Source organism: Cetorhinus maximus, chromosome 22, assembly GCF_964194155.1.
Source record: "Cetorhinus maximus chromosome 22, sCetMax3.hap1.1, whole genome shotgun sequence".
Lineage (NCBI taxonomy): Eukaryota > Metazoa > Chordata > Chondrichthyes > Lamniformes > Cetorhinidae > Cetorhinus > Cetorhinus maximus.
Window position 1 is genome coordinate 49601373 of NC_135900.1, and position 19182 is coordinate 49620554.

General features: G+C 47.7%; 1 protein-coding gene across 6 annotated transcripts in view; it reads right to left on the bottom strand.

Moving 5' to 3' along the window:
• erc1b (ELKS/RAB6-interacting/CAST family member 1b) overlaps positions 1-19182 on the bottom strand; it is a 1197549-nt gene that overhangs the window by 463723 nt on the left and 714644 nt on the right. The gene's annotated exons all lie outside the window — the stretch shown is intronic.

Here is a 19182-nt window from a genome sequence, read left to right on the forward strand (position 1 = left end):
TGAGATCTGACTCGTTTTCTGAGTGGACATAAACAGTACAAGCAACTGTGCTTGCTCAACATGCAGTTGATCTAGCCAAATTAAATATGATAGGCAAGACCAGACACACAAATGCCTGTGATTCAAAGACTACTTTTAGAGGCAGGGAATCATGTGCTCCTACAAGGTTAATTGCTTGCAGTAGTTTAAAGGGACAAATATCCAGGCTTGTAAAATTTGGGAGAAAGCAAACTTCTGCAACCCAAGTATGTCTGCAAGGAGTGAAGTAAACACAGAATGACCAGGTTTCTGATGGGCTGGGGACCCATCTCAAGAAATGTAGGAAAAAGCCATTAACAGCTTGGGAGGAATGGAAGGCAACATTTGTCATGCCTCCTCCGCAACATCATGCACATGGAAGTAATGCAGGAAAAAGTTTAATAACTTTACCTTACTTACTATCAGAAGCAGACTTCCGTCCTGCTCTCAGCTGATGAACCTAGGAATCTGAACATCAAAGTTCAGCCTTTTGAAAGGTACTTTCTGAGCATCAAGCTTTAATGCAGGCATTGAGGATTATATCAAGCAGACTCCTGCAGATGGTGGCAGATATGGGAAAATCCACTAGCTGCATGTATGCAGCCCTGCATGATGTTGCTAAACACTATACACTATATAGCCTGTTCTAACTCCTATGACATTTGCAGTGGAGCTCAGGCTGCTACCATTGAGTCCCGGAGATAGCTTCAGCAGTATTGGAGATCGGTTACAGAGAACCCTAAGAAAAAGCTTCACTGATCTCATTTGTATCGTAGGGTCGGATTTTATGGGGCACTACTTTCCCACACCCCCAACCTCCCCCAACCCCACAATGCAGTGTCCCTTAGAGAACTCCATCAGAGCTGAATAGAGTCAGGGGAGACGGGACACAACCTCTTTTTATGGCACTAACTGCTGTATGGTAGGTTTAAAGGTCCAGTTTTTGAATATTAGTGAATGGATGAGTAAATGGGTGAGTGGATGAATGGGTGAGTGGCTGAATGAGTGAATGGGTAGGTGGATGAGTGGGTATTCAAGTGAGTAGGTAGTTGGGTCAGGTCGGGGGTGGTAATGGGATCGGGTCGGGGAGCAATCAGGTGCTCAAGGGGTGGTTGGGTTGGGGTAGTCGGGTGATCAGTGGGTACTTGAGTCATTGGGGGAGTAGTTGGGTTGGGTTAGGGGGTGGGATAGTCAGGAGGATGATTGTGGTGTCAGTTGTGGAGTTACCCAGATGTTAAACTATGTTTTAATCTGTCTAGCACTTCCTAGGTGACTATTCAAGTGAGTACCGCGGAACTGTCCGCAGTTTCAAACTCTAACTCTGAATTGGAAATATTTGCAGAGGGTCCCAGGGTGCAGGCGAATTGTCCATTGGAAGTTAAAACTTCCCGGGCAATTCCCATGTAGGTCCGCACATCAGGACTTCCACAGGGTCCCAATGCACATCTTCAGCCTCCAATGATCCAGGGACTGGAGGATTTGGCCCACTGTCACTACAGGGAAGTGCCATTATACAAAATAGTATGCAGACACGTACAACATTTGGTTATTAAGAATACAGTCGCACTAACATTCTTGAAAAGAACTGAGAGATGGTACTGGCAGTGAAAGCTTAATTGTGGAGGACATGAAAAAGATGTAGACAGTACTGTTAACAAAGTGAGCATATTTATAAGGTATGAAGAGAAGGTACGAACAACCATGTTTTTGAAGATCATAAGAAATAGGAGCAGGAGTAGGCCATTCGGCCCCTTAAGCCTGCGCCATCATTCAATAAGATCATGGCTGATCTGATTGTGACCTCAACTCCACTTTCCTCTCTGATCCCCATAATCCTCGACTCACTCATTGGTCAAAATTCTGCCTAACTGAGCATTGAGTATATTCAATCACCCCCACCTCTACTGCTCTCTGGCAAGAGAATTCCAAAGTCTAACGACCTTTGGAAAAAAAAAGTCCTCCTCATCTTCATCTTAAATGGGAGACCTCTTATTTTTAACCTGGGCCCCCTAGTTCTAGACTCCCCCACAAGGAGAAACATCCTCCCAGCATCCATCCTGTCAAGTCCCCTCAGAATTTATTTCAATAGTATCATCTCTCATTTTTCTAAACTCCAATGTGTACAGGCCTAACCTGCTCAACCTATCCTCATAAGACAACCCCTTCATCCCAGGAATCAGCCAAGTGAACCTTCTCTGAACTGTTTCCAATGTGCTTAAATCCCTCCTTGAGTAAGGAGACTTGAATTGTACACAGTATTCCAGATGCGGTCTCACTAAGGCTGTACAGCTGTAGCAATACTTCTTTACTTTGCTACTCCATTCCCCTTGCAATAAAGACCAACATTCTATTTTCCTTCCCAGTCACTTGCTGTACATGCACGTTCGCCTTTTATGATTCATGTACCAGGACACCCAGATTCTTTTATACCACAGATTTCTGCAGTCTCTCTCCATTTAAATAATATTTTGTTTTACTATTCTTCCTGCCAATAAGGACAAGCTCACATTTTCCCACATTATACTCCATTTGCCAAATTTTTGCGTATTCACTTAATCTATCTTTATCCCTTTGCAGACTCTTTGTGTCCTTACCACATATTGCTTTCCAACCAATCTTTGTGTCATCAGCAAATTTAGTTATCAAACACTTGGTCCCCTCAACCAAGTCATTAACATAGATTGTAAATAGTTAAGGCCCCAGCACTGTCCGTGGCACTCCACTACTTACAGTTTGCCAACCCAAAAACAACCCATTTAACCCGGCTCTCTGATTCCTGTTAGCTAACCAATCCTCTATCCATGCTAATATGTTACCCCCTACACCATGAGCTTTTATCTTGTGTACTAACCTATTATGTGACACCTTATTGAATGCCTTTTGGAAACTCAAATACACCACATCTACTGGTTCCCCTTTATCCACCTTGCTTGTTACTTTCTCAAAGAACTCTAATAATTTAGTCAAGCATGATTTCCCTTTCAAAAACCATGTTGACTCTGCCTGGTTGTATTATAATTTTCTAAATGTCCTACTATTATTAGCTACTTAATAATGGATTCTAGCATTTTCCCAATGACAGATGTTAGGCTAACTGACCAATAGTTTCCTGCTTTCTGTTTCCCTCTTTTCTTGAATAGAGGCATTACATTTCTGTTTCCAATCCGCTGGGACCTTTCCAGAATCCAGGGAATTTTGGAAGATTACAAGCAATACATCCACTGTCATGAAAATATAATAATTTTCATAATATTATTATGATTTTTTGTAAAGGTAGGTTAATAGCGCGGTTTGGATTAGCTTCTCTGTGTGGACATGTGTCTGGTGGGGTGGTTTAATAAAATTAGAGACAGCTGGTCTGGAGCTTTTGAGCGTTCAAAAGGGGAGCTAGGTTTGAAATGCTAAATACGTAAACATGGCTGAAGTTTTAGAATGTGAGGTGTGAGGAACATTTGCATTTTTAGATAAACCAGAGTAGTTTGAAATTCAAAGAGATGATGAGATATTACACCTAGCCATATGAAGCTAAGTCATACAGTGTGATTATTTTTCCCAAAGGTTACTGATAATATGAGTACTCTGAAAGATTTATATTATGGAGAAAGTAAAGTTGCAAAGCCAAATTGGAACAATGGAATTTACATTAAAAAGGGAGAAACATGTATAGAGAGGATGAGGTTATATGTAGGGGAGAAGGAATTCTAAGATCTAACAAGTGTGAAAAGCCTCCAGCCTCTATTCATTATGCTGCTGTCTACAGGAACCAAAGTTAAGAAAACTCACTTTGAATCTCCCTCTCCAGGGTATTGTGTGCTTTGCCTGGGTCTGTTGAAATCTATGGGCAGAATTTTCTGCCTGTCGGGCGGGAGGAGCGGGAGGGGGCGCAGGCCCAATCACCGCCCGCAATCAGGTCTGCGCTGCCATTTTGCGCGGGTGGGCCAATTAAGGCCCGCCCAGCGTGAATTGTGGCTCCCGAGGACAGCGTGAGTGGGGGGGCGGCGGTGGGACTGCAATGGATGACGGGTTCAATGGCGACCCGGCAGCCTGTTTTAAAAAGTTGCTGCAGCCTTTCAAAAACTGCGAATCATGGCCAGTGGAAGGGCTCCCCAGAGCGCTGCTGGTGAGCAGGCCAGGCAGGAGGGTAGGGCAGGGGGGCACTGTGACCCTAGTTTTTCAGATGATTGCCTTGCTGCCCTCCTCGAGGAGGTAGCAGCACGACGGGAGGCCCTTGTACTCCAGGACGGGCGGAGGAGGACCCCCCCACATGATCAAATGTGCCTGGGAGGAGGTGGCGGAGGTGCTGAGCTCCCACTATGTGGTGCAGCGCACCTGGATCCAGTGTCACAAGCACTTTAAATGACCTGTTGCGCTCAAGAAGGGTGACTACCATGTTGGCATTGGTCACTTAACCCAGCAGGTAGGCTCCCCCCCCTGGTGCCCCGCCCCCCCACCCCGCCAAGTCTGAGTGTAGTGACTGCATTGAATCATTGACGGCATGTGTCCTTCGCTGGGTGGGCCAGCAGATATTGCCCATGCCGAGGTCACCCTGAGAGGGTGGTGAAGAGATGGGTTCTGCCCCCTCAGCATGTGGTACACTGAGACCCACATTACTGTCTTGGGGACAACCTGGAGGAGCTGCACCTAGGTGCAGTGCTGGAACTCCAGGGCATATCAAAGTCAGGGTGATGACATGCTGGGAGGGGAGCTTCAAGGTGGCGGGGCACCGATCGATTTGCTGTCCTCTGCGCTCCACGTGCTTGCGCCTCCTTGCTATGGAAGGTTAGACTGTGTGGTGCCAAATGTGATGTAGGCAGCATTTGCCAAGGGGGTGGGAGGGTTAGGGGTGGTGGGGCAGGCCTAACACCTTTGTTTGAGTGTTCAGCAACAGCGGGGTGAGGAGACACTGGAGCCCTGCAATGTCCCACTCTGGTTGGGGTGGGCCGTCCATGAAGAGAGTCTAGGTACAAGTAGCAATAATCAATGCTCTTCTCTCCTTTTCAGGAGAAGAATGCACATAATGCTGCCGAGTGGGTGAGGAACGGCGATTCTCAGCCGCATTGAGCAGAAGGCCCTAGATTTGGAGAGGCGCCATGCGCCCAGGTCCACTGGTGTCGGTGAGGCTTGGGTGCCTCAGGCAGGTATGTTTGCCCAGCAGTGAGGTCACCATTGTTCTCCCAACAGCCATGGCAGTGCTGAATGTTCAGTGTTTGAAGTTTGCAACATGGCTTGACCATTGCTTACGGAAGGATGAGCGCATAATTATCTGGGGGACAGGGATGCACATTGACATTGTCTCCACATTAACTGATTCAATGTCCTTGTTCTTCCTTTCAGCATCAGCAGAGCAGCGCCGAGAGGAGGAGCAGCAGAGGCCCGCTCTCACACCTGAGGGCCCTGAAGTCTCACCAGTGTCACACCATCTCTGCCAGGCAGGCACCAGCGCAGATACTAGCACCTTGGTGGGAATTAGAACATCAGCTAGTGTCCCGGGGCACAGCGGTGAGGGCACTTCACAGTCGCTGGAGGAGCTGGCAGAGACGATGAGTGCCCATGGCGCCAGCAGTCGGAGGACTGCAGGGGACCAGGCACATGCTCAGTCAGTGCCTGATGATGTGCCTCTGGAGTCGTCCGCGACGCAGCAAGCGCAGGAAATGCAGGGTGTGCGGGAGCATCTGGTGGAGATACATGAGGCTATGCTTGGCTTGGTGTCCGTGTTGGAGGAGTCTACGTGGAATATTACCGAAGCAATGAGCCTCATGGCTGAGCGCCATGCATCCTCCATGGAGAGAGTGGTGACTCTCGTGGAGAGGCTCCTCCAGGAGACCAATCAGGGCTTCCTGAGGATGCGCTCGGACCAGCAAGCCCGCACACTGGCATTGACCTCAGCTGGACATTGCAAATGTGGGAGATGGTCTGGTCACCAAGTTTCCCAGCTTGGTGCCCATCCATCCACGGTGAGGAGGGAGGTCCAAAGCAACCACACGTCGGCGCAGCAGCTGTCTGTCATCTCTGTGGGTTTCTCTCAGGGCGCTCCGGATGAAGGCGGCAGCTCCTCTACCCCTCTGCCAGTGACTGTTGCATCCGGTGAGGCTGTGACGACTGGGGAGATGCCAGCTGTGGAACTGGCAGCTTCCTCCCAGGCATGGCCAGCACAGGCTCCATGGGCAAGAGGACAACTGCCAAGGTCATCCAGGTAAGCCCCAGGACAGCAGAGTGAGCAGGCTGTCTCAGATGCCATTCCCAGCGAGGGGTCAGCACCAAGACGTAGCACCCGAAAACGTAAACATAAGGCGCCTTAGGCACACCACTGGTTTATCACTGGTGCTTTTGTGTTGTCTCGCAATGAGGTCTTTATGAGTTGGTGTGATTTTTAACACCTTTGTCATTTTGTTTCATTAAATTTCTTTGGTTATAATATTAAATTCAGACATCTTGCCATGGCTGAGGGTGCCTCTTTTCTTCTGCAGGTGGATGGTTTCCAAAAATGTTGAGTGTTTTGTGGGACATTCAGCTTTATTAACAAGGACCTTAGTTAATGTTCCTAACCAGGCAGATTTTGTGCTTAGGTATCGAGTATGGAGCCTACAGCCCAGGCTTATCCTGGAGATCCATATGTGGTGCGCTAGCTGAAGGTTCGTTGGGTTAAAGCATCCCGGGTGTCCCTGCCTCCCTGGAGTATGCGCGGGTCAGCGTCTACCCCCTCAGCATTTTTCTGTGCATGCTCATCCTCAGACTCACTGCTGGATTCATTGTGTGCAGCCGCAGCCACCGCGTCAACATCTTCATCATCTACAGCGTTCCCCCTTTCCAGGGCAAGATTGTGGAGAATGCAGCATGCAATTAGTATCAGCGACACACGATCTGGTGGGTACTGGAGTGCGCCCCCTCAGCAGTCTAGGCATCGGAAGCACATCTTAAGAAGACCTATGGTTCTCTCCACCACAGCCCTTGTGGAGGCCTGGCTCAGCTTCTGTTCTTGGATGGCGGAGAGGCGTCATGAACCACCTTCTGAGGGGATAGCCCTTGTCACCCAGCAGCCATCCATCAAGCCGGGCTGAATCACTGAAGAGCCCCGGCACCTGGGAGTGTCTGAGGATGCAGGCATCGTGGGAACTGCCTGGGTACCTTGCACAGACTTGTAGAATCAGCATTTTGTGATCACACATTATTTGCACATTCATGGAGTGGAAGTCCCTCCTATTGACGAAGGTACCGAGCTCACCTGCTGGCACTTTCAAGGCTACATGTGTGCAGTCTATTGCACCCTGGATGTTAGCAATCGCCGCAAAGCCTCTGGCTCGCTGTGTCTGGCTTGCCTGGTCCCAACGGTAGTGGGTGAAGGTCAATGCACGCCTGAACAGAGCGTCTGTAACCTGCTTGACACAAATGTGGACAGCTGATTGGGAGACACTGCAAAGATCATGCACCGCTCCCTGGAAGGAGCCAGAGGCATAAAGTTGAGGGCAGCTGTGAACTTTAGAGCCACTGGCATGGAGTGTCCACCCACACAGTTTGTGGAAATCTCAGGCCCAATCATCTAACAGATATAGTTGGCTGTCTCCCTTGAGAGATGGAGCCTCCTTCGACACTGCGCCTCAGACATATTGAGGTAGCTGTTTTGCCGCCTGTATAGCCTGGCAGCAGGATAGTGGCGGCTTCTGCGGCCCCTTCCGCCTTGGACTACCTCTTGGCCCTCACCCCTTGTGCCTGCGCCTGTCCTCCCGAAGGTGGCTCCCTTGAAGTCTGAATGTGCACTCCTGGCCTCCTCCCTCTTCTAGCCCTCCCTTCCTCTTTAGAGGAGATGCCTCCAGTGGACAGTTCAGCTCCCATTCCCAGGCTAAGGGAAGGCTTCCTAAAACCTGCAGGCCCAAAAAAGATTCCTCACTGCAGAGTGCTGACCTAAAGGTTGAGAGTCCAGACCAAGCAGCTGGTATGCGTTTTGAAGTATTGCAGATCACACAGGCAAGTATCAGTAACTTTGAAAGAACAATATTTGACAGAGCACACTTGCAACCCCACTGAACCCTCTTATTCTGCCCGTGAATGAGGTTTACACAAATGTGTCCTACCCGCCTGCCTGTTGCGCCCATGCGTCAACCCGAAGATTGCACAAGCACCGAAAAATCACGTTGATTGGCACCTCAAGGGCCTTAAGTGGCCTGTTAATTAATAGTAGGTGTGCATCGGATATCAACGCGTGCCCGCCCAATGAAATATCGCAATGGCACGCGTCATTTTATGCGCGGGCGTGCGGGGCCCGCCCCCGCATGTCAATGGGAAAATTCTGCCCTATGTTGTTTTATTGTTGCCTTAACGGAGGTGTAACTGGGAGTCAAATTAATTAGGGGAGCTAGGAGTTACCATAATAGTAATTTGTAGACCTGTGTATGTGCTTAAAATCTTTTATTTTATTATTAAATGTTTAATTTAGTTTCATAAAAAACCTTTAAGACTTGGTGGACTCATTACTACTGAATTCAAGGCACGCATCTTGAAATAAAAATACAAATTGCAAAACAGTTGTGGCAGCTGTTTCAAGTTTCCCTCTGGAATTTGACCAGCTCAGCATTTACCTTCCGCTGTGCCATAACACCACCATCTCTGCACCCATTTATTTTTAGACCCTAGGATGCAGGCCACCACATCCAGGGAACTTGTGAGCCTTTAGTCTCAATAGTTTGCCAGTGTCTTTTCCCTAGTGATCATGATTGTTTCAAGTTCTTCCATCCCTTTCCCCTCTTGATTTCCAACTATTCTTGAGATGCTTTTTATGTCCTCTACAGTGAACGCTCATAAAAAATACCTACTCAATGCTTCCACCAGTTCCTTGTTTCCTCTTATTAATTCCCCAGTCTCACCCTTTAAGGGACCACTGTTTATGTTAGCTATTTTTTTCCTTTTTATATACTTGTAGAAACTCTTACTGTCTGTTTTTATATTTCTAACTAGTTTTCTATCATACTCTAATTTCTCCCTCTTTTTAAAAAAATAATTCCTTGCTGGTTTCTAAACCTTGTGCAATCTTCTAATCTTTGCAGTTTTGTACATATTTTCTTTCAATTTGATACTACCCTTAACTTCCTTAGTTGTTCTCAGAGTTCTTTCTTTTTCAATGGAATACATCTTTGTTGAGAATTATGAAACATCTCTTCTTATGACTGGGTGAGGAGGAGATTTGGCTCCCCTTCTATTTAGCCCCTGTGGTTGGTCGTAACAAAACTTTTTAAAATTTCCTTTCGCCATAAATGCCTTTTCCAATGCAGATGTTTTTATTTGTTAATAAAGAGCCAATCAAACCAGGTTTTCTTGAGTCAAGGAAACAGTAAGTTTATTAGTTACTAAACACAAGAAAAATAATAAAGACACGATGACACACATACACACACAGGTATCATAAGTGAGTGAGTGATATTCTCTGCTCTTTTCCAGCAGTGCTTTTAGATGGATGTCATATTTCTTTCTCCTCCTGCTTGTTCTTTCTTCCTCTGCTTGCAGAAACAGTTTTTAATATGCTTCTCTGTATATATTCCCGGAAGGGGATTCAATTAGCATGTTTTGCATTCATTGTTGTCGACCAAGTAATCCCATTTTTGTGATCCTTTCATCTTCAAAACCTTTTGACACATTTCAAGACATAGATCGATAGGAGGTGGCTGTTATTTTGTCCTCCACAGGGGTTTTGAATGTCTGATGAGTATCTGATTAAAATCCAGCACTTTGCATCTTTACTGCCTTCCTTTCAAGACTGTCCCTGTTTGAAGTGGGCCTTGATGCTCCCCCGCAACCCTGCCCCCAACACCCCCCGACACCCGGTGTGAAGTTCCATGTAACAAGTCTGCAGTGCAATTCATATAAACTTTCCAGAGAAGTGGTCAACTTTATAGTATTAGCCAACAGGTGACTCGTAGCAGCCATTTTTGATCAGTGTCTTTTCTTGTATTTTTAAAAAACAGGTCTTCTTTAAACAATTCAAAATGTCTGTGCGTAGCTGCTGAAGTTGTAGGTAGCTCTCACTCAGTCACAGTTTCCTGCTGTTGTAAAACTCTTTAAATGTCTGCCACTGACTCTCTACCGTCCTACCTTTTAACCTACTTTCCCAGTCTACTTGAATCAACTCTGTCTTCATATCCTTGTAATTGCCTTTATTTAAGCTTAAGACACTAGTCTTAGACCCATATTTCTCACTCTCAAACTGAATGTGAAACTTGTCATGTTATGATCACTGTTGCCTAGTCGCTCCTTTACTATGAGGACATTAGTTAACCCTGTCTCATTACACATTATCAAGTCAAAATAGCCTGATCCCTGGTTGGCTCTGGGAGAAATAAAACAAAAGACAGTTGATAAATGAATTGACAATTTGTCAATCTTCTCACTGGGCTCTTGAAACTTACTTCTGTATGCTGCTCAGCACCCAACATCCTCTGTGCCAAGTTGGTTAAGGCAACAGTGCTAAACCAGAACAAAATATGGAAAATTGTATGCACAATGTAGGTTACCCTTATTTGCATTGCATATGCTTCCTGCACCTATTAGAATTTCTAGTACAAAAGTGGATGTTTTTTTAAAAAAAGGATGGAGATCCAATTTATTAATCAGCAGTGTTCATATTATACCTGGGCATTAGAGGACCTACCCTATTGTTTGTGGAGTTCTGGGTGTGAAATTGTATTGTGTTGGGTAATGCATCGTGCCACTGTGCTTGCCCTTGTATACTGCCAAAATGATTAATATAATGCAAGTATTTTTTTGTGCCAAATCCTGGGAAATAAATGGGACAAGTGAACACCATAACAAAATCTTCACCTGATATTATCTTCATACATGCAAGAAACAAAGGAACAGGTTGAAAACCTGCTTTAAATGTCTTAGCATTTGGTTTCTGAACAGGAAGTGGTTAATTTCAGACCAAGAGTCAGCAATCACTTGTCTCAGTTGGGGACAGAGCTAACAGTCAGAATATTGCATAGTAGCAAAGAGTAGACAGATGAGAAAAAGATACTGGGGAATTCAACAATTGTCAGCCTAATGCAGGAGAAGAATATATGAAAATGGGAGAGAAAAAGCATTAAAACAGAGTTTTGAAACAGGAAATTAAATGCAAAAAGTTTAGCAGTGCCTGAATCTTCAGAATGATTTAGAAAAATACAGAACTTAAACCTTGCAGTTAAAAATCCTCAACTGTGCTACCTATGACGCGACTTACAAAGATTCAGATAAGAAATCTTAACTAAAAAGCATAATGACTTCTTATTTATGGAGTTTCTTATTACATAAGTACTTGAGGGAAATAAACTTGCAAGGCCATGGGGATAGAGCAGGGGAATGGGACTGAGTGGAGTGCTCCACACAGAGTCGACATAAACTGGATGGGCTGAATGGCCTCCTTCTGTGCCTTTATGAGTCTTAACTATGACTCCATGAAAGTCTGTTGCATTTTCTTACATTCTCAGTAGCTTTTGTGATTAAATAGTACAAGTGTTTAAGTTCTGAAGGACGATATGAAACTGTATGCCCTGAATGGCTCTACCTGCATCAATCTAATGCACTGGCAAAAAACAGAACATCCGCTTTGCAAGCAGAGATTCACAAAGGAGTTGGTGTATTAAATGATAGAAGTTACTGAGAGTGTTATTTCCCTCAAGTGCTTATATAATTTTCTTTTGAAATCATTAATCATATCCACTTCTACCACCCTCATACACAGATATTTCCAGGTCATTGCCACCAGCTGCATAAAAAAAGTTCCTCCTCTATCCCCCTGCACCTCTTGTCAAAAACCTTAAATTTATGTTCCCTAGTCCTTGTTCCATCAGCTAATGGTAGCAGTTTTCATTTGTCCACCTCTATTAAATCTCCCCTCAACTTCCTTTGCCCAAAGGAGAACAACCCCAGCTTCTTAAGCCCTGCCTTAAGCCCCACCCCACTCTCAACCTTGGCCCTTAAGTGGACAATTAATGCCCACTTCAGGGCTTCATCCGACCACTGTTGGTGTTTGCTTGCGGGCTCCTGGTAGGTGTGGGGGGGAGGGGGTGGAGTTTGCCAAAAGCCCTTGCTGGCGACTCCCTCACCCACCCCGTGACCCCTGCTCCACAACCCCCCCTCGCCTGTGCCCCTCCACGAGGCCTTGAGCGGGTATAGTACCAGTGGGAGCCACCATCTCCCTGGTGGTGCTGCTGAGCACAGAAGAGTTGCTGGCCAGTATCAGCAAGTGTGACTTTGACCCCTGCAATGCTTAACTTTGAAGGAAGGCCTGCCACTGGCCTGTTAAGTGCCTGAGTGGCACAAGATGCAGGAGGCCTTCCCAAAAGACATGATGCGGGGAACTCGTCGACTCTCCAGCTGACGGCTGAAACCTCTGTTGCCCCACAAGATTCCGCCCATGGATGCTGGATAGAACAGGGACAGGATAGATTGCAGTCGGATAATAGACAGGGGAGGCATTTGAAACCAGATGTGAAAGCACAATGTGCTAACTCACTGTGGTACCTGTTTAACTTCATATAAAGAGAGTAAGATTACAGACTATAGGCCACAAAGATAATGCTAACTGATTACTTAGGTAATCATATTTTATCCACGAATGTAAGCATTAACTAAACATTGTGGTACACTGCTCCACAACATAAACAGGGTGTCTAACTGGTTACATATATATTCAGGGTTTCACAGTAACATGCTATTTTGTTCAATATCCAGCTAATTCAAACTACAATTTCAATTCAGTCATTGCACTACCTATCAGCTGTTAAATTGAGTAACACAAACAGCTTTCAGTTTTTGTGTCTTGTTCAAAAAGATAATCAGTATGGGAGTCTATCAAGGTCAAAGAGTGAAGCTCTTTCACTTCAGCAGGGAGAGAACCCAAGAGTGTGGCGCCTCGGTGGATGGGGGAATCCACAGAAGACCTGAGCCAGAAAAAGAGAGAGTTTGGTGGGTGATGAGGGTCAGAATGCATATGCAACTTTGTATCCGGTTACGGGGATTAGGAAGGGTGAGGGCAAGGAGGTATTTAAACGCAAAGATGAGAATCTTAACTTTGAGGAGGATATGAAACTAATGTTGGTCAGTGAGGAGTGGAGTGATGGCTGAGTGAGACTTGACATTGGATAAAGGCAGCAGAGTTTTTGATGAGTGAAGATTATGGGATAGAGGTTGGGACACTGGCCAGGACAATGAAATAATCGAGTTTGGAAGTGACAAAAGCGGGGATAATGGTTTGAATGATTATTGGGCTCAGATGGAGTGGAAACATTGATCTAACGAAGGAACATAGGTGAACTTTTCTGATGGAAGCAATACAGGGTAAGAAGTTCAAATCAGAATCGAATTAGGCATGTGGATTACAAACAAACAGTCTGACGTAGTGACGGTCTAAATTTTCACATCCAAGATTGGAACTACATTTCAAGCAGTCTTCGTATTACTCAAGGAGTACAAGTATTATAAATTCTCCACCTCTTGGCTTTGCTGTGTTTTCGTTGATTAAAGCTGAATTCACATTCAACTGTGATTGAAGGATATTTTTGAACCAATGGCACTTGAAGATAGCTATATCAGACACAGTTAAGACACCTGCGGACAGGTGGGGCACAGGAGATGAAACAGGCAGCCACAGAACTCAACTAACCATTTATTTGATGCTGGAATTTAAAGTAACTCTCTAAATCCAGATTCCATTCAGACATTATGAATAAGTCTAGGATCTTTATGATTAACTTTTATCTGGGCCAGGATTTTCTGTTTGCGGGGTGGGGGAGCAGGAGTGGGCGCGGACCTGATCGCTGCCCGCGATCAGGTCCACTCTGCCATTTCATGCGGGCGGGCCAATTAAGGTTAATTAAGCATATTTGCCGACTCCCGTGGATAGCGGGAGTGTGCGGGCGGCGGCGGGTGTGCACTGACCGCTGGGTCTAATGCCAACCCAGCAGTCTGTTTAAAAGAAGGCCTGGCAGCCTTCTGTAGGCTGCTCAGAATGGCCAGTTCTAGGCTGCACCAGAGGGGTTCGGCTGTGCAGGCCAGGCTGGAGGGAAGGCCAGAGGAGCAGGCCAGGCCAGCGGGGGGGCCAAAGCGCCCCTTGTTTTTCTGATGAATGCCTTGTTGCCCTCCTCAAGGAGGTGTCAGCACGGCAGGAGGTGTTGGTCCCCCAGCATGGTGGGTGGAGGAAGGGGGAGGAGAAGGAAGGGGGAGGAAGGGGGAGGGAGGAGGGAGGAGGAGGAGGAGGAGGAGGAGGACGACGACGATGAGGACGACGGCGGCTGCAAGTGCTTCAATGATTTGTTGCACTCTGGCAGGGTGAGTACCATCCTGGCATTGGGCATTTAACCCAGCAGGTAGCTTTACCCTCTGAGGCCCCCCACCACCACCGCCAAGGTTTTACTGTTGTGACAGCATTGAATCATTTAAGGCATTTTTCCTTTGCTGGGTGGCCAAGCAGATAGTGCCCATGCTGAGGTCAGCCTGAGTGGGTCATGAGGAGATGAGTTCTCCCCCGCACCATGTGTTGTTCTTAGTCGCATGTGACTAGTTTGGGGGCAACCTGGAGGAACTGCAGCTAGGCGCATACTCAGAACTCCAGGACATGTCCTATTCAGGGTGATGAGATGGTGGAAGGGGAGCCTCAAGATGTCGTGGCAAAGAACCATCTGCTGCCCTCTATGCTGCACGTGGTTGCGCCCCCTTGCTAAGGGAGGAAATACTGTGTGGTTCCTAATGTGATGTACGCAGCATATGTCCAAGGGGGTGGGGAGCAGGCCTAGCATCTTGGTCTGAGTGATCAGCAGCAGCAGGGAGAGGAGGCACTGGAGGCCTGATATGCCCCACTCTGGTTGGGGTGTGGCGTGCGCGAGCAGAGTCCATGTGCAATTTGCCCTAATGAACGGTCTTCTCTCTTTTTCAGGAGAAGAATGCTCATAATGCACCCGAGCGTGCGAGGCCTGGAGGCGGCCAGGCACAGCTCCCCATTATAAGCCGTTTCGAGCAGGAGGCCCTTGAGCTGGAGAGGCACCATGCACTCAGGTCTACTGGTGTCGGTGAGGCTAGGGTGGCACAGCCAGGTATTTAAGGCCAACAGTGAGGTCCGCATTGTCCTCCCAACAGTCATAGCACTAAAGATAGTTAAAAATTAGTTATTGTTGCAACAATGGGCCATTGGTTCTGAAAGGTTGAGTGCCTAATGAGCTGGGGGGACAGGCATGAAGTTCGTCAGGGTGTGCACGCTAACTGATCCACTGTCCTTGTTCTTCCTTTCAGCATCATCAGAGCACGGCCGGGAAGAGGAGCAGCAGATGCCCCCTCTCACACCTGAGGGCCCTGAAGTCTCACCAGCGTCACAACATCTATGCGAGGCAGGCACCAACGCAGATACTAGCATCTCAGTGGGAATTCGAACATCAGCTAATGTCCCGGGGTATAGTGGTGAAACCACTTCACAGTCGCTGGAGGAGCTGGCAGAGACAGAAAGTGCCCATGGCGCCAGCAGTCGGAGGGCTGCAGGGGACCAGGTACATGCTCAGTCAGTGCCTGATGTGCCTCTGGAGTCGTCCGACGCAGCAGGGGCAGGAAATGTGGCCAGTTGTGTGGGAGCATCTGGGTGAGATACATGAGGCTATGCTTGGCTTGGTCTCCGTGGTGGAGGATTCTACGCGGACAATCACCGAAGCAATGAGCCACATAAGACCATAAGACATAGGAGCAGAAATTAGGCCATTTGGCCCATCGAGTCTGCTCCGTCATTCAATCATGGCTGATAAGTTTCTCAACCCCATTCTCCCGCCTTCTCCCTGTAACCTTGATCCCCTTACCAATCAAGAAATTATCTATCTCGGTCTTAAATACACTCAATGACCTGGCCTCCACAGCCTTCTGTGGCAATGAATTCCATAGATTCACCACTCTCTGGCTAAAGAAGTTTCTTCTCATCTCTGTTCTAAAAGGTCTTCCCTTCACTCTGAGGCTGTGCCCTCGGGTCCTAGTCTCTCCTACTAATGGAAACATCTTCCCCAAGTCCACTCTATCCAGGCCTTTCAGTATTCTGTAAGTTTCAATCAGATCCCCCCTCATCCTTCTAAACTCCATCGAGTATAGACCCAGAGTCCTCAAAAGTTCCTCATATGTTAAGCCTTTCATTCCTGGGATCATTCTCGTGAACTTCCTCTGGACCCTTTCCAGGGCTAGCACATCCTTCCTGAGATACGGGGCCCAAAATTGCTCACAATATTCTAAATGTGGTCTGACCAGAGCCTTATAAAGCCTCAGCAGCACATCCCTGCTTTTATATTCTAGTCCTCTCAAAATAAATGCCAACATTGCATTTGCCTTCCTAACTACCGACTCAACTTGCAAGTTAACCTTAAGAGAATCCTGGACTAGGACTCCCAAGTCCCTTTGCACTCCAGATTTCTGAATTCTCTCCCCATTTAGAAAATAGTCTATGCCTCTAACCGGATGATACGGTCACGGTCACATGTCCGAGCGCCATGCATCCTCCATGGAGAGAGCGGCGACTCTCGTGGAGAGCCTACTCCAGGAGACCCGCCAGGGCTTCCTGGGGATGCGCTCTGACCAGCAAGCTCTCATATCAGCAATGACCTCAGCTGGTCAGTACCAGTGTGGGAGATGGTGTGGGCATCAAGCTTCCCAGCTCATTGCACATCCATCCACGGTGAGCAGGGAGGTCTGAGGCGACCTCACGTTGGCGCAGTTGCTGCCTGTCATCTCTGTGGGCTCCTCTCAGGGCGCTCTGGTTGAGGGCACCAGCTCCTCCACCCCTCTCCCAGTGACCGTATCATCCGGCTAGGTTGAGATGACTGGGGAGATGCCAGCTGTGGAACTGGCAGCTCACTCCCAGGCGGGGCCAGCACAGGCTCCACGGGCCAGAGGACGGCCGCCAAGGTCATCAAGGCCAACAGGACAGCAGAGTGTCTCAGATGTCACTCCAAGCGATGGGGGCAGCATCAAGACGTAGCACCCGGAAACGAAAACATAAGGCACACCACGGGTTTTTCACTGGTGCTTTTCTGTTGGCCCGAGATTAGGTCCTTCTGATTTATTTTGGATTGTTTATACTATTGTTTAATAATTGTGAGAACTTATGATTCACACATTAAATGCCAGATGTGTGACCATGGCTGAGGGTGGCTCATTTCTTCTGCATGTGTATGTTTAAGAAAAGTGTCATGAGTATTTATTTGGCCATTCGTCTTTGTGTACAAGGCCCTTAGTTACTGCTGATGACCTGGCAGATTTTGCATTTAGGTGTCGAGGATCGAGGCACCAGCCCAGGCTTGTCCTGGTGATCCATCTGTGTTGTGCTAACTGAAGGTTCATTGGATTAAAGCATACCAGGTGTCCCTGCCTCCATGGAGTAGTACGGGTCAGCGTCTACCCGCTCAGCATTTCCCTGTGCATGCTCATCCTTGGAATCACTGCTGGATTCATTGTGTGCAGCCGCAGCCATTGCGTCGACATCTTCATCGTCCACTGCGTCCCCCCTTTCCAGTGCAAGATTGTGTAGAATGCAGCATGAAACTACTATCAGCAACACACGATCTGGGGGGGGTAGTGGAGTGCGCCCCCTGAGCGGTCCAGGCATCGGAAGCACATCTTGAGAAGACCTATGGCTCTCTCCATTACAGCCGTTGTGGAGGCGTGGCTCCTATTATAGTGCTGCTCAGCTTCTGTTCTTGGATGGCGGAGAGGCGTCATGAGCCACCTTCTGAGGGGGTAACCCTCGTCACCCAGCAGCCATCCATCCAGCCAGGCCAGAGCACTGAAGAGGCCCAACACCTGGGAGTGTCTGAGGATGTAGGTGTCGTGGGAGCTGCCTGGGTACCTTGCACACATTTGTAGAATCTGCATCCTGTGATCACACACTATCTGCACGTTCATGGAGTGGAAGCCCTTCCTGTTGACGAAGGCACGGCGCTCACCTGCTGGCGCCTTGAAGGCCACATGTATACAATCTATAGCACCCTGGACGCGGGGAAGCCAGCAATGGCCGCGAAGCCTCTGGCTCGCTGTGTCTGGCTTGCCTGGTCCCAACGGAAGTGGATGAAGGTCAATGCCCACCTGAACAGATCATCTGTGACCTGCTTGACGCAAGTGTGGACAGCTGATTGGGAGACACTGCAAAGATCACCCACCGAGCCCTGGAAGGAGCCAGATGCATAGAAGTTGAGGGTAGTTGTGACCTTTAGAGCCAATGGCATGGGGTGTCCACCTACACAGTTAGGGGAGATCTCAGGCTCAATCATCTGACAGATATAGTTCACTGTCTCCCTTGACAGTCGAAGCCTCCTTCGGCACTGCACTTCAGACATATTGAGGTAACTGCTTCGCCGCCTGTATACCCTGGCAGCAGGATAGTGGCGTTTTCTATGGCCCCTTCCACCTTGGATTACCTCTTGGTCCTGCGCCCCTTGTGCCTGCACCTGTACTCCCAAAGGTGGCTCCCCTGGAGGCTGAATGTGCATTCCTGGCCTCCTCCTCCTTCTAGCCGTCCCTTCATCCTCAGAGGAGCTGCCTCCATTGGACAGGTCAGATCCCATACCAAGTCTAAGGGAAGGTTTGCTGAAAGCTACAGGCCCGAAAAAGATTCCTCACTGTAAAGTGCTGACCTGAAGGTTAAGAGTCCAGAAAAAGCTGCTGGGATTTGATCTGAGGTGCTGCAGATCACACAGGCAAGTTTAAAAAACTTTCTCCAATAAATACTTCACAGACCAGATTTATGGCCCCACTGAGCCCTCTTATCCCGCCCATGGACGAGGTTAATAGAAATGTCTCCTACCCGCCTGCCCGTTGCACCCATATGTCAACCCGAAGATCGCACGGGCGCCGAAAAATTGGTGTTAATTGAAGAGTAAAGGGCCTAATGGCAGGCATGCGTCGGACTTCGTTGTGTGCCCGCCCAGTGAAATATCGCGGTGACATCGGGGCGCTCACCTGATGTCACCACGTGTCATTTTACGTGCGGACATGCCCCCCGTACATCAAACGAAAAATTCTGCCCCTGGTTATTACAACTGATCTACTTCCAGCACAAAGGCAATGTGCCGAAGATAATTGGAATGGACTTATTTCACTAATTTGACATTGCACAATGATGTACTTTTTGTGAATTATGAAATTATTTGCTTACAGACTTAAAAACAAAATTAAAGGAGT